The 16,994-nt window shown below is 37.6% G+C and overlaps 1 protein-coding gene across 6 annotated transcripts in view; it reads right to left on the bottom strand.

Moving 5' to 3' along the window:
• TJP1 (tight junction protein 1) overlaps positions 1-16,994 on the bottom strand; it is a 377,020-nt gene that overhangs the window by 314,908 nt on the left and 45,118 nt on the right. The gene's annotated exons all lie outside the window — the stretch shown is intronic.

Raw genomic sequence — 16,994 nt, 5'->3', positions numbered from 1 at the left:
ACGACAGAGCTCAGTTTGGCAGGGAACAAAGGCGCTCGCCAGCGCCATCTCCCTCGCCCACCCCCCAGCCAAAATCCCAAAGGGAACCAGTTCCTGCCAGGGAACTTGCTTGCTCTGCACACTCAACGCTGTACTTCTGCGGAGCCACCCCTTCCGCAGCGGGTCTGACTCCCTAGCGCTGCCACAGGGCCCCTCCTGAAGTGGATCACCTAAGGAGAACGAGATAAGCCTGCCCCTCCTGCCCCCTGTATACCTTGCCTACCCATCCCAGCTAATATGCCAGATCCCCAGCACCACAAGCCTGGCAGTGCAAAGTAGCCCAGATGGGCCACGCCACCCCACAGTGAATCCTGCCCCTAGGAGAGGGAAAGAGAAGGCACACACCAGTCTGACTGTGGCCCCAGTGGTGGGCTGGGGGCAGACATCAGGTCTGACTGCGGCCCCGCCCACCAGCTCCAGTTATACACCACAGCACAGGGGAAGTGCCCTGCAGGTCTGCACCACTCCAGGGACTATCCAAAATGACCAAACGGAAGAATTCCCCTCAAAACAATCTCCAGGAAATAACAACAGCTAATGAACTGATCAAAAAGGATTTAAATAATATAACAGAAAGTGAATTTAGAATAATAGTCATAAAATTAATCGCTGGGCTTGAAAACAGTATAGAGGACAGCAGAGAATCTCTTGCTACAGAGATCAAGGGGCTAAGGAACAGTCAGGAGGAGCTGAAAAACGTTTTAAACAAGATACAAAATAAAATGGAAACGGCCACGGCTCGGATTGAAGAGGCAGAGGAGAGAATAGGTGAACTAGAAGATAAAATTATGGAAAAAGAAGAAGCTGAGAAAAAGATTAAAAAAAATCCAGGAGTATGAGGGGAAAATTAGAGAACTAAGTGATACACTAAAAAGAAATAATATACGCATAATTGGTATCCCAGAGGAGGAAGAGAGAGGGAAAGGTGCTGAAGGGGTACTTGAAGAAATAATAGCTGAGAACTTCCCTGATCTGGGGAAGGAAAAAGGCATTGAAATCCAAGAGGCACAGAGAACTCCCTTCAGACGTAACTTGAATAGGTCTTCTGCACGACATATCATAGTGAAACTGGCAAAATACTAGGATAAAGAGAAAATTGTGAAAGCAGGTAGAGATAAACGTGCTCTAACATATAAAGGGAGACCTATAAGACTCGTGACCGATCTCTCTACTGAAACTTGGCAGGCCAGAAAGGAATGGCAGGAGATCTTCAATGTGATGAACAGAAAAACTATGCAGCCGAGAATCCTTTATCCAGCAAGTCTGTCATTTAGAATAGAAGGAGAGTTAAAGGTCTTCCCAAACAAAAACCACTAAACCAGCCCTACAAGAGATCCTAAGGGGGATCCTGTGAGACAAAGTACCAGAGACATCGCTACAAGCATGAAACCTACAGACATCACAATGACTCTAAACCCGTATCTTTCTATAACACTGAATGTAAATGGACTAAATGCGCCAACCAAAAGACATAGGGTATCAGAATGGATAAAAAACAAGACCCATCTATTTGCTGTCTACAAGAGACTCATTTTATTTTTATTTATTATTTTTTTTTAATTTTTTTTTCAACATTTATTTATTTTTCGGACAGAGAGAGACAGAGCATGAACGGGGGAGGGGCAGAGAGAGAGGGAGACACAGAATTGGAAACAGGCTCCAGGCTCTGAGCCATCAGCCCAGAGCCTGACGCGGGGCTCGAACTCACGGACCGCGAGATCATGACCTGGCTGAAGTCGGACGCTTAACCGACTGCGCCACCCAGGCGCCCCAAGAGACTCATTTTAGACCTGAGGACACCTTCAGACTGAGAGTGAGGGGGTGAAGAACTATTTATCATGCTACTGGAAGCCAAAAGAAAGCTGGAGTAGCCATACTTATATCAGACAAACTAGACTTTAAATTAAAGGCTGTAACAAGAGATGAAGAAGGGCATTATATAATAATCACAGGGTCTATCCATCAGGAAGAGCTAACAATTATAAATGTCTATGTTTATGAGAAATGTTGGTCTGTAATTTTTTTTTGAAATTTATTGTGAAATTGGTTTCCATACAACACCCAGTGCTCATCCCAAAAGGTGCCCTCCTCAATACCCATCACCCACCCTCCCCTCCCTCCCACCCCCATCAGCCCTCTGTTTGTTCATGTAATTTTATATGCTTATAAAGTCTTTGTCTAGTTTTGGTATTAGTGTTATGCTGGCTGTACACAAGGAGTTAGGAAGTGTTCTCTTTGCTTTGATTTTCTGGAATAGATTGTAGATTATCGGTATTACATCTTATGCAAACGATTAATAGAATTCACACATGAAACCATCTGAGTTAGATGTTTTCTGTTGTGAAGATTATTAATTAAGAATTCAACTTCTTTAAAAGATGTAGGTATATTCAGTTATCTATTTCTCCTTGTATGAGTTTTGGTAGATTGTGTCTTTAAGGAATTGATCCATTTCATCTAAGTTGTCAAATATGTGAGCATAAAGTTGTTCATAATATTCCTCTTTTATTCAAGAATAATTAAAATACAATGCTATATTAGTTTCAGGTGTACAATATAATGATTCAAATATTCAGAAACTTTCATTTCATTCTGAATCCTTTGATGAACAAAAGTTTGACGTTTGATGTAGTCCCATTTGTCTATTTTTGTTTTGGTTGCCTGTACTTTTGTTGTCATATCCAAGAAATCATTGCCAAACCCAGTGTCATGAAGTTTTCCCTATGTTTTCTTCTAGAAATTTTATAGTTTTAGGTCTTTAATCCATTTAAAGTTAACTTTTGTAGATGGTGTAATAATGTGATTTGTATATATATTTATTTGGTTTCCATCCCTTTTCCTGATCTTAGCTACTAAGATCCTTGGAATTTCCCAAGTGGTAAGAGTGATAAAGGTGAAAGATTCACTTTTGTTTTTTTTTATAAAAAGCCCCTTTGAACCACACCCTGAGCTTCTGTTAATGAGATGACTTTTAGAAACCCCACAGGAATGGGAAGGGTGATGTTTTCCAGGGGAACCAACCATGTAATTAGATAGAAATGTCAGCCCTACCTCCTGAACTCCAAGGAAGGGAAGGGGGCTAGAGATCAATGTAATCAACAATGGGCAAATGACTTAATCAATCATGCCTATGTAACAAAGCTTCCATAAAAAAGTCTAACTGAAGGGGTTTGGAGAGCTTCCAGTTTGGTGAGCACATGGAGTTACTAGAAGAGTAGTGTGCCTGGAGAGAGCATTGAAGCTCCACAACCCTTTCCACATACTCATCCTATGCTTCTATTCTATCTGGCTGTTTCTGAGTTATATCCTTTATAATAAAATGGTAAATGTAAGTAAGTGTTTTCTTGAGTTCTGTGAGCCACTCTAGTTTGTGGGAGGAGAGGGGAAACTCCAATTTATGGCCAATTAGTCAGAAGTATAGGTGAAAACTTGGGAGCTTATGACCGGCATATGAGTTGTGAGACTGAGCCCTTAGTTTATGGGGTCTGTGCTAACTACAGGAAGGTTAGTGTGAGAACTGAGTTAAGTTGTAGGACACCAATCAATCAGCATCTACCAAGAACTAGAGAATTGGCTGGTGTAGACAAATCAATACATTGGGTGGCCAGAAGTGTGTGGGAGACAGAGTGGTTGAGAAAAAAAAAGGAGTGTTTTAATGGTGTAAGATAAAATTCCATTCTGTTGCATGTGGATATCCAGTTTTCCAACACCATTTGTTGAAGATATTATCCTTTCCCCATCAAGTCATCTCAGCACTCTTGTTGAAGATCTTGTCGACCATATTTGTAAAGGTATTTTTGTGGGGTTTCTATTCTATTTTAGTGGTCTATTTGTCTGCCTTCATGCAAATACCACACGGTTTTGATTACAATATCTTTGTACTATATTTGGAAATCAGGAAGTATGACTCCTCCACCTTCATTCCTCTTTTTCAAAATAGTTTTGGCTATTCAGGGTCCCTCAAGATTCCATATGAATTTTAAGACAAAAATGTCTATTTCTGACAAAAAGTGTCATAGGAATTTTGATGGAGATTGCATTAAATCTGTAGATCATTTTGTATGGTGTGGACATCTTAACAATATTAAGTCTTCCAATCCATGAACATAGGATGCCTTTCTATTTATGTCCATGCCATTTTGTGTCTAAGATATTTTTAATGTTTATTCATTTATTTTGAGAGAGAGGGAGAATAAGCGAGCAAGTATGAGTGGGGGAGGGGCAGAGAGAGAGAGAGAAGGAGAGAGAGAATCCCAAGTCGACTCTGCACTGTTAGTGAGGAGCCAGATGCAGGACTCAAACTCATGAACCGTGAGATCATGACCTAAGCCGAAACCAAGACTTGGACACCTAACTGACTGAGCCATGCAGGTGCCCCTGTGTTAATTCTTTATTAAATGTTTAGTGGAATTCTTCAGTGAACTTATCCAGTCAAGGGCTTTTTCTTTGTTGTGAAGTTTTTGGTTACTGATTTAACTCTTGACTATATACTTTTCAAATTTCCTATTTTTTCATGATTCATTCTTTGTCAGTTGTGTGATTTTAGGAATTTACCCATTTCTTCTAGGTTATCCAATTTGTTGGCATATATTTTTCATAGTATTCTCTTATAATCATTATAATCCATTTAATTTCTGTGACATCAGTTGTAATGTCTCTTCTTTCATTGCTGATTTAAGTTTTTTAGTATTTTTTTCCTTAGTTAATCTAGTTAAGGGTTTGTCAATTTTGCTGATAAAAAGAATAACTCTTAGTTTCATTGATTTTTTTGCTATTGCTTTTCTATTCTCTATTTTGTTTATCTCCATTTTGATTTTTCCTACTGCTACCTTTGAGCTTACTTTGTCCTTTTATAGTTTCTTTGGGTGTGAAGTTAGGTTATTTATCTGAGATCTTTCTTCTTTTTTAATATAGACATTTTAGCTATCCATTTTCTTGTTTGTATTGCTTTTGCTGCATCCCCTAAGTTTTGGTATATTGTATTTTCATTTTCATTTGTCTCAAGCTATTTTCTTTTTCTTTTTTGAAAAGATGTTCATTTATTTATTTTGAGAGAGGAGAGAGAGAAAGAGAGAAAGGGATTGGGGGAGTGTTGGGGGAGAGGGAGAGAGAATTCCCAAGCAGGCTTCATGCTCAGCATGGAGATTGATACAGGGCTTGCTCTCAGGACAGTAAGATCATGGCCTGAGCTGAAATCAAGAGTTGGACATTTAACTAACTGAGTCACCCAGGGACCCCATCATTTGTGTCAAGATATTTTCTAATTTCCCTTGTGACTTTGACTCACTAGTTGTTGAAGACTGTGCTATTTAACTTCCACATATTTGTGGATTTTCCAGTTTTTCCTGTGCTATTTGTTTCTAGTTCCATTCCATTGTGATTGGAAAAGATACCTGGTATAATTCCAATCTTCTTGAATTTGTTAAGACTAGTGTTGAGGCCTAACTTCATATTAGTATACCCATCCCTGCTCTCTTTTAGTTATCATTCCTAATATATTTTGATGCTCTCTTTTTGGGTACATTTACATTAAGAATTGTTAGTTCTTTTGGAGAATTGATCCCTTTATCATTATGACCCCTTTTATCGCTGAAAATTTTCCTTGATTTCTAACCTGCCTTGTGTTTAATTAATGTGGCTACCCCAACTTTCTTAGTGTTAGCATGGTATGTTTTTCTACATTCATTTAAATTTTTTTTATTATGGTAAAATACACATAACATAAAATTTACCTTTAACCATGGGGCGCCTGGGTGGCGCAGTCGGTTAGGCGTCTGACTTCAGCCAGGTCACGATCTCACGGTCCGGGATTTCGAGCCCCATGTCAGGCTCTGGGCTGATGGCTCGGAGCCTGGAGCCTGTTTCCGATTCTGTGTCTCCCTCTCTCTCTGCCCCTCCCCCATTCATGCTCTGTCTCTCTCTGTCCCAAAAAAAAAAAAAAAAAAGTTGAAAAAAAAATTTACCTTTAACCATTTAAAATGTACAATTCAGTGGTATTGAATACATTCACAATGTACAACTATCACCACTGTTTCCAGAAGTATTTCATCATGGAAACATTGATCACAGAAACTATACTCATTAAACAATAACACCTCATTATTCCCTCCCATCAACCTGTAATAATCTTTATTATACTTTCTGTCTTTGTGAATTTGCCTATTCTAGGTATCTCAATGTTATGGATTCAATTTTTATGTTCCCTCAAAATTTACGTTAAACCTTACCTCCCAGTGTGATGGTATTAGGAGGTGGAGACTTTGAGAGGGGCCCACATGAATGAGATTAATGCCCTTTATAAGAATCGTGAGAGAGCTTTCTTCTGCTCTGCTCTCTCTCACATGAAGATACAATGCGAAGTCAGCAGTCTGCAACCTGGAAGATGGCTCTTACCAGAAACTGACCTTGCTGGCACCCTGATCTCAGACTTTCCAGCCTTCAAAATTATGAAAAATGCATTTCTGTTGTTTACAAGCCACCTAGATTATGGTATTTTGTTATAGCAGTCATACCTAACTAAAACAATTATGTAAGCAAAATCATACAATATTTGTCTTCTGTCTGACTTATGTCACTTTGGGAGTTTTCCATGTTGTGCCATGTATCAGAATTCCATTCCTTTTTAAGGATTAATAATATTTAATTATATGTATATATCACATTCTAAAAATCCATTCATCTGTTGATAGATGTTTGGGTTGTTTCTATCTTTTGTCTATTGTGAATAATGCTATGAATATTCGTATACAAATATCTGTTTGAATCTTGCTTTCAATTCTTTTAGGTATATATCTAGAAGTGGAATTGCTGGATCAATGATAATTGTGCTTAATTTTTTGAGGAACTCCATACTGTTTTCCACAGTGGCAGCACCACTGAACATGCCTACCAGCCATGTACAAGGGTTCTAATGTCTCCACACATTTTCCTGTTTTTTTTTTTTAAATAATAGCCATTCTAATATGTGTGAAATCATATCTTATTGTGGTTTTGATTTACATTCCTTTAGTGACCAGTGATTTGAGCATCTTTTTATGTTCTGGTAGGCTATTTGTATATCATCTTTGGAAAAATATCTATTCAAATCCTTTGCCCACTTTTAAATTGGATGGTTTGTTGTTGAGTTTTAAAAGTTTTCCATATATTCTGGATATTATTCTCTTATCAGATATGTGATTTGCAGATATTTTCTCCCAGTCTGAGTGTTGTCTTTCAAGTCTTCTGATAGCATCATTTGATACACAATTTTTTTTTATTTATCTATTTTGAGAGAGACAGAGACATGCAAATGGGGGAGTGGCAGAGAAAGAGAGACAGAGAATCCCAAGCAGGTCCTGTGCTAATAGCAGGGCTTGAACCAATGAAACTGTGAGGTCATGACCTGAGCCAAAACCAAGAATTGTACGCTTAACTGACTGAGCCACTCAGGGACCCCGATGCACAAGTTTTATATTTTGATGTAGTCTATTCATTTTTGTTGTTGTTGCTTATGGCTTTGGTGCCATACCAAGAAATCTTTTGTCAAATTCAACTTCCTGAAACTTTTCTCCTGTTTTCTTCTAAGAGTTTATGGTAACAGTTCAACTTCATCGTTTTGTGTGTGCATTAACTGTGGATTAACAATATTTCAGCACCATTTGTTGATCCATCCCTTTTCTTTTAATCCATCTGTATCTTTATATTTGAAGTGATTTTCTTATAGACAACATATAGCTGAGTCTTTTTTTTTACCTACTCTGATACTCTCTTTTGTTATATTTAGATCATTCACATTTAAAGTGATTATCATTACAGTTGGATTCATATCCACCATACTTATAACTGCTTTCTATTCATTGCCTTTGTTCTTTGTTTTTCATTCTGTTTTGTTTTGTGTGTGTGTGTGTGTGTGTGCATGTGTGTGTTTTGTATTCACATTTTCTGTCTTCTCTGGTTTAATCAAGCATTTTATAAATTCCATTCTCTTTCCTCCCTTAGCATATCAATTATACTTTAAAAACATTTTTCAATGGCTATTCTAGAGTTCACCATACACATTTACTATTAGTCTAAGTCCACTTTCAGTTAGCACTGTACTTCTTCATGGGTAGTGCAGGTACCTTATAACAGAGTCTTTCCAACTCCTCCCTCCCATTCCTTACAACATTCTGTCATTCATTTCACTTATACATAAACTCTAATCATCTAATATATTATTGATATATATTATTATATTATTAAATATATGTTATATATTTCATCTATTCAACAAATATATTTTTGATTATATTATTATATAATTATTGTATAATGCATAATATTATTTTGTACAAACTTATCTCTGAGCTAAATTAACAATAAGAAAAATAAAAAATTTTCTTTTACTCTCATTTATTAATTCTCTAATGCCTTTATTTTCTTTATATAGATCCAGGTTTCTGGACTATATTAATTTCCTTGTCTCCAAAGATCTTTTTAAAAACACTTCTTGCAAAGCATGTTTCCTGGCAACAAAATTCCTCTTTTTCTTTTCTTTTCTTTCTTTCTTTTTTCTTTTTTTGGTGTGGTCTTTATTTCTACTTTACTTTTGAAGGGTAATGTCACTTGATACAAAATCCTAGATTGTTTTTTTTCTATTTAAATATTTCACTCCATTTTTTCCTCATTTACATGGTTTCTGAGAAGTTTGATGTAATTCTTATCTTTGGTCCTTTATAGGTAAGATTTGTTTTCCCTCTTTGTTTCTTGTAATTTTCCTTGTTCTGTCTAGTGATATAATACAGCCTCTCTAAGAAAAGATTATTCCAATGCCATTTGATAAGCTGTTCTAAAGAAGAAAGGAGTAAAGAAAACTTACTAATTTATTTGCCTGAGCTAATGCATTTTGGCATCTAAAACCTGATTCAGATGGCCCTCACACACACATGCGCACTCACAAAGCACCCTATTTTTAAATCTTACATATGGATTTAGCTGAAAATATCCGGTGTAAGTGTGTCTGACTGGCTCAGTTGGAAGAGCATGTGACTCTTGATCTCAGGGCAGTGAGTGTGAGCCCCCCATTGGGTGTAGAGATTACTAAAAAAAAATAATAATAATAAACAAACTTGAAAAAAATCCCAATATATACTTAAATAAAGTGTATCACAATAAACATACAATATGGCTAAGCAAGGCTGAATTTAAGAATAGAAAGAATCCTTTGACTTAGAAACTTCATTCATTACTAATAAAGAATAGAAGTCTTATGATCTCTTGTTCAATTCTATGAAGTCATTTGAAATAAATTCAATTTGTATTACTGTAAAGACTTTCAAACCTTAGTATAGCAGAATGATTTAGTATTTTAATAGGTAGTACTAGGGTGTGTTTAATGATGGAATGGTCTCTCTGTTTTTGACAACACTTTGATTAGAAGGCAAAGCCCTGAAAGAGTGCTTTGTTCTGGAATGACCAACGAGGAAAGAGTGACAATGCTTGGCATGAAAAGGAAACAGAACTTCAGGGAAGGGGAAAAAAGATGGGAGGGAAGCAGAAGAGGGTTGTGTGGTTGAACAAACTTGGTAGAAGCCTAAGACTCTTGGAGAAATTTGCAAACGAGCGATTCCCAACTGGTGAGTTGACCAAAGGACTTTATGAACAGATACGTCTAATGTCCAATTTATAGTTGGTGCTGCAGCAGGAAAGTTTCACCTCTCACTCCAACCCTATACAAAGCTCTTCTTTGTGTGAGTTGCTTTGAATAAACCCAAAGAAAAAGAGAGGTTGAGTTGCTCATCTGGCTGATAAATCACAGAGCAGAATATGGTGAGAGTTGTAGGATATATGGGATTGCGAGAGTTCAGCCAGAGCAGAGAATCAGGCTGGCCCTCTGGAGCCCACAGAAATCTTGGAAAGGGTGTTAGGTTTCCTTTCAGGTGTGCAGTGGGGATTCAAGTCAACTTTTTGGTAAATATCCAAAGACAGAATGACTTCAACTGAAATCTGCATTATGTTAAGAATATACATGATCTATTTGTGATTCTTACCATGTTAAGATACACAAACACATGCAAATTTAGTGTACAGATTTCAAAAGCACTAAAGATTAGAGTTTTACCATGAGAATCTACAAGAGGGAAATAGGGGTAAATGTTTTTTATAATCTTTAATAGGGAGAACCTTCTACGGATGACACCAGATTAAAGAAGCTAAGTAGGAAAACACTGATAAATCTCAGAACATAAAAATTCAGTTCCTTTGCACAGAAAAAGAAAAGTACAATAAACCTACAAAAGATAAACTTGGACAAAATATTTCTGATATATATGAGCAATGGTTAAATGTTCACAGTAAAAAAAAGAACTGTTATAAGTCTGAAAGAAGAGAATAAATGACCCAATAGAAAAAATAGGTAAGCTTCTTACAGGAAAAGAAATACAAAAAGCAAATATAAACATGAAAAGATGCATACCCTCATTCTTAGGTAAGAGATGAAAAATAGAAATAATAAGAGTTGGCCAAAGGATTTTAAAAATTCATTTTACCCAGTGTTGGTGAGAATGCAGGGAAACACTCACTCTCATGTATTATTCACTGGAAAATGTATCAGAATAATCTTTTTGGAGACAATTTTGCATTATCTCTTGGCAATTTATGGTACCCATAAGAGCATGTAGAAGTGTATGATGGTTTGAGTGTATGCAGGCAGGACAGGGTGCTATTATGCACTCAGGCTCTGGAACCAAACTGCCAAGGTTCAGATAACAATCTGACCTCAGATTGTACTGCCTCTGAAAATTAATGTTCATGGTGTCTGTGTTCATGTGTGTGCATGTGTGTGTGTGTGTGTGTGTGTGTGTGTGTATGTGTATGTGTGTGTATTTGACCCAACAGTTATCCACTGGGCTCTTGGATGAATAAGTAGGTACAGCTCCTACTTAATCTGGAGTAAAGTCCTTGAAAGTGTCCACATGTGAAGTGCTTATGTCTCATCAGACTTTCATGCTTCTTAAAGTCCACTTTTCTAATAATTTTTAATTCATTAATTTTTTGAATCAGTAATATATTATTAGTAATTAGTAATTACTAATTAGTAATTATTAGTAATTAGTAATAAATTAGTAATTATATTATTAAAAAGGTATAAATGAGTATAGAATGAAAAGTCTTTTCCCCATCCATGTCTCTGGACACCTAGATCCTTCCCATGAGGTAGCCACACGAACAGTTTCTTATTTATCCCTCTAAATATATTTTGTGTATATAGAAATATATATATATATATAATTTTATCTCTATTTTTTAAGAAAAAAATGTCAACATACTGGATATACTGTTCTGCACTTTCATCCAGACTCTTTTATGCACACATAGCATACATTCACCACTCCCTGCTTCCTAACAGAGCTCTAGCTTTGTGCAGTTTTCCCCCAAACCTCCACCTATGGAACTCTCATGTACCTTAGGGCAAGTGGATTCCAACCCCAATCTTGGGATAGGGTTGGTCAAGGAGTGACCCATTCTCCTTGCCCTAGATCAGTTCACAAATTGGCATAAGATCCAATTCAGGCTAGTGAGCAAGCTGAAAAATTTGTTCGGCAATCCAGAAAAGATCTTTTTCTTTTGAGACTGCTATGGAAAGGACTCTTTCTCACTTTCTCTGGATACTGTTGTCTAGGAAGTGAAGATGAGGCAGACACTTTAGGCATGGCACTGGAGGAACAGGAGTGCCTGGATTTTTTTTTTAACACGAAATTTATTGTCAAATTGATTTCCATACAACACCCAGTGCTCATCCCAACAGGTGCCCTCCTCAATACCCATCACTCACTCTCCCCTCCCTCCCACCCCCCATCAACCCTCAGTTTGTTCTCAGTTTTTAAGAGTCTCTTATGCTTTGGCTTCTTCACTCTCTAACCTCTTTTTTTTTCTTCCCCTCCCCCATGGACTTCTGTTAAGTTTCTCAGGATCCACATAAGAGTGAAAACATATGGTATCTGTCTCTCTCTGTATGACTAACTTCACTTAGCATAACACTCTCCAGTACCATCTACGTGGCTACAAATGGCCATAGTTCATTCTTTCTCATTGCCACGTAGTATTCCATTGTGTATATAAACCACAATTTCTTTATCCATTTGTCAATTGATGGACATTTAGGCGCTTTCCATAATTTGGCTATTGTTGGAAGTGCTGCTATAAACATTGGGGTACAAGTGCCCCTATGCATCAGCACTCCTGTATCCCTTGGGTAAATTCCTAGCAGTGTTATTGCTGGGTCATAGGGTAGATCTATTTTTAATTTTTTGAGGAACCTCCACACTGTTTTCCAGAATGGCTGCACCAGTTTGCATTCCCAACAGTGCAAGAGGGTTCCCGTTTCTCCACATCCTCGCCAGCATCTATAGTCTCCTGATTTGTTCATTTTAGCCACTCTGACTGGCATCAGGTGGTATCTGAGTGTGGTTTGGATTTGTATTTCCCTGATCAGGAGTGATGTTGAGCATCTTTTCATGTGTCTGTTGGCCATCTGGATGTCTTCCTTAGAGAAGTGTCTATTCATGTTTTCTGCCCATTTCTTCATTGGATTATTTGTTTTTCAGGTGTGGACTTTGATGAGCTCTTTATAGGTTTTGGATACTAGCGCTTTGTCTGATATGTCATTTGCAAATATCTTTTCCCATTCCGTTGGTTGCCTTTTAGTTTTGTTGATTGTTTCCTTTGCAGTGCAGAAGCTTTTTATCTTGATGAGGTCCCAATAGTTCATTTTTGCTTTTAATTCCCTTGCCTTTGGAGATGTGTCAAGTAAGAAATTGCTGTGACTGAGGTCAGAGAGGTTTTTTTCCTGCTTTCTCCTCTAGGGTTTTGATGGTTTCCTGTCTCACATTCAGGTCCTTCATCCATTTTGAGTTTGTTTTTGTGAATGGTGTGAGAAATTGGTCTAGTTTCATTCTTCTGCATATTGCTGTCCAGTACTCCCAGCACCATTTGTTAAAGAGACTGTCTTTTTTCCATTGAATATTCTTTCCTGCTTTGTCAAAGATGAGTTGGCCATACTTTTGTGGGTCCACTTCTGGAGTCTCTATTCTATTCCATTGGTCTATGTGTCTGTTTTTGTGCCAATACCATGCTGTCTTGATGATTACAGCTTTGTAGTAGAGGCTGAAGTATGGGATTGTGATGCCTCCCGCTTTGGTCTTCTTCTTCAGAATTACTTTGGCTATTAGGGGTCTTTTGTGGTTCCATACAAATTTTAGGATTGCTTGTTCTAGCTTCGAGAAGAATGCTGGTGCAATTTTGATTGGGATTGCATTGAATGTGTAGATAGCTTTGGGTAGTATTGACATTTTAACAATATTTATTCTTCCAATCCACGAGCATGGACTGTTTTTCCATTTCTTTATATCTTCTTCAATTTCCTTCATAAGCTTTCTATAGTTTTCAGCATACAGATCTTTTACATCTTTGGTTAGGTTTATTCCTAGGTTTTTTATGCTTCTTGGTGCAATTGTGAATAGGATCAGTTTCTTTACTTGTCTTTCTGTTGCTTCATTGTTAGTTATAAGAATGCAACTGATTTCTGTACATTGATTTTGTATCCTGCAACTTTGCTGAATTCATGTATCAGTTCTAGCAGACTTTTGGTGGAGTCTATCGGATTTTCCATGTATAATATCATGTCATCTGCAAAAAGTGAAAGCTTAACCTCATCTTTGCCAATTTTCATGCCTTTGATTTCCTTTTGTTGTCTGATTGCTGATGCTAGAACTTCCAACACTATGTTAAACAACAGCAGTGAGAGTGGACATCCCTGTAGTGTTCCTGATCTCAGGGAGAAAGCTCTCAGTTTTTCCCAATTGAGGATGATATTAGCTGTGGGCTTTTCATAAATGGCTTTTATGGTGTTGAAGTATGTTCCTTCTATCCCGACTTTCTTGAGCGTTTTTATTAAGAAAGGATGCTGAATTTTGTCAAATGCTTTTTCTGCATCGATTGACAGGATCGTATGGTTCTTATCTTTTCTTTTATTAATGTGATGTATCACATTGATTGATTTGTGAGTGTTGAACCAGCTCTTCAGCCCAGGAATGAATCCCACTTGATCATGGTGTATAATTCTTTTTATATGTGTTGAATTCGATCTGCTAGTATCTTGTTGGGAATTTTTGCATCCATATTCATCAGGGATATTGGCCTGTAGTTCTCTTTTTTTACTGGGTCTCTGTCTGGTTTAAGAATCGAAGTAATGCTGGCTTCATAGAATTTGTCTGGAAGTTTTCCTTCCCTTTCTATTTTTTTGAATATCTTCGGAAGGATAGGTATTATCTGTGCTTTAAATGTCTGGTTGAATTCCCCTGGGAAGTCATCTGGTCTTGGACTCTTATTTGTTGGGAGAGTTTTGATAACTGATTCATTTCTTCACCGGTTATGGGTCTGTTCAAGTTTTGTATTTCTTCGTGTTTGAGTTTTGGAAGTGTGTGGGTGCTTAGGAATTTGTCCATTTCTTCCAGGTTGCCCAGTTTGTTGGCATATAATTTTTCATAGTATTCCCTGATAATTGCATGTATTTCTGAGGGATTGGTTGTAATAATTCCATTTTCATTCATGATTTTATCTCTTTGGGTCATCTCCCTTTGCTTTTTGAGAAGCCTGACTAGAGGTTTATGAATTTTTTTTTCAAAACACCAACTCTTTGTTTCATTGATCTGCTCTGCAAATGTTTTAGATTCTATATTGTTTATTTCAGCTCTGATCTTTATTATTTTTCTTCTTCTGTTGGGTTTGGGGTGTCTTTGCTGTTCTGCTTCTATTTCCTTTAGGTGTGCTGTTAGATTTTGTATTTGGGATTTTTCTTGTTTCTTGAGATAGGCCTGGATTGCAATGTATTTTCCTCTCAGGACTGCCTTCGCTGCATCCCAAAGCATTTGGATCATTGTATTTTCATTTTTGCTTGTTTCCATATATTTTTTAATTTCTTCTCTAATTGCCTGGTTGACCCACTCATTCTTTAGTAGGGTATTCTTTAACCTCCATGGTTTTGGAGGCTTTCCAGACTTTTTCCTGTGGTTGATTTCAAGCTTCATAGCATTGTGGTCTGAAAGTATGCATGGTATGATCTCAATTCTTGTATACTTATGAAGGGCTGTTTTGTGACCCAGTATGTGATCTATCTTGGAGAATGTTCCATGTGCACTCAAGAAGAAAGTATATTCTGTTGCTCTGGGATGCAGAGTTCTAAATATATCTGTCAAGTCCATCTGATCCAATGTATCATTCAGGGCCTTTGTTTCTTTATTGATCCTGTGTCTAGATGATCTATCCCATTACTGTAAGTGGAGTATTAAAGTCCCCTGCAATTACCACAGTCTTATCAATAAGGTTGCTTATGTTTGTGATTAATTGTTTTATATATTTACGGGCTTCCGTATTTGGTGCATAGACATTTATAATTGTTAGCTCTTCCTGATGGATGGACCCTGGAATTATTATATAATGCCCTTCTTCATCTCTTGTTATAGCCTTTAATTTAAATTCTAGTTTGTATGGTATAAGTATGGCTACTCCAGCTTTCTTTTGACTTCCAGTAGCATGATAGATAATTCTCCATCCCCTCACTTTCAATCTGAAGGTGTCATCAGGTCTAAAATGAGTCTCTTGTAGACAGCAAATAGATGGGTCTTGTTTTTTTTATCCATTCTGATACCCTATGTCTTTTGGTTGGAGGATTTAGTCCATTTACATTCAGTGTTATTATAGAAAGATATGGGTTTAGAGTCATTGTGGTGTCTGTAGGTTTCATGCTGGTAGCGATGTCTCTGGTACTTTGTCTCACAGGATCCCCCTTAGGATCTCTTGTAGGGCTGGTATAGTGGTGATGAATTCCTTCAGTTTTTGTTTGGGAAGACCTTTATCTCTCCTTCTATTCTAAATGAAAGACTTGCTGGGTAAAGGATTCTCGGCTGCATAGTTTTTCTGTTCATCACATTGAAGATCTCCTGCCATTCCTTTCTGGCCTGCCAAGTTTCAGTAGAGAGATCTGTCACTAGTCTTATCAGTCTCCCTTTATATGTTAGAGTGTGTTTATCCCTAACTGCTCTCAAAATTTTCTCTTTATCCTTGAATTCTGCCAGTTTCACTATAATATATCATGCAGAAGATCGTTTCAAGTTATGTCTGAAGGGAGTTCTCTGTGCCTCTTGGATTTCAATGCCTTTTTCCTTCCCCAGATCAGGGAAGTTCTCAGCTATGATTTGTTCAAGTACACCTTCAGCCCCTTTCTCTCTCTCTTCCTCCTCTGGAATCCCTATTATATGGATATTATTGCGTTTCATCGCATCACTTAGTTCTCTAATTCTCCCCTCATACTCCTGGATTTTTTTCTCTCTCTTTTTCTCAGCTTCCCCTTTTTCCATAATTTTATCTTCTAATTCACCTATTCTCTCCTCTGCCTCTTCAATCTGAGCTGTGGTCACCTCCATTTTATTTTGCAGGTCATTTATAACATTTTTTAGCTCCTCCTGACTGTTTCTTCATCCCTTGATCTCTGTAGTAATAGATTCTCTGCTGTCCTCTATCCTTTTTTCAAGCCCAGCGATTAATTTTATGACTATTATTTTAAATTCATGTTCAGTTATATTGTTTAAATCATTTTTGATCAATTTGTTAGCTGTCACTACTGCCTGGAGTTTCTTTTGAGGAGAATTCTTCCGTTTGGTCATTTTGGATAGTCCCTGGAGTGGTGCGGAATTGCAGGGCTCTTTCCCTGTGTTGTCTGGAGTAACTTGTGTTGGTGGGTGGGGCCTCAGTCAGACCTGATGTCTGCCCCCAGCCCACCACTGGGGCCACAGTCAGGCTGGTGTGTACCTTATCTTCCCCTCTCCCAGGAGCAGGACTCACTGTGGAGTGGTGTGGCCCCTGTTGGGCTACTTGCACACTGCCAGGCTTGTGGTGCTGCTCCTATGGGATCTGGCTTATTAGCTGGGGTGTATCCGCAA

Source organism: Herpailurus yagouaroundi, unplaced genomic scaffold, assembly GCF_014898765.1.
Source record: "Herpailurus yagouaroundi ecotype Mexico unplaced genomic scaffold, PumYag 185, whole genome shotgun sequence".
Taxonomy (NCBI): domain Eukaryota; kingdom Metazoa; phylum Chordata; class Mammalia; order Carnivora; family Felidae; genus Herpailurus; species Herpailurus yagouaroundi.
Note: the sequence above shows the minus strand (reverse complement) of the source record. Positions and strands in the feature narration are given on the sequence as shown.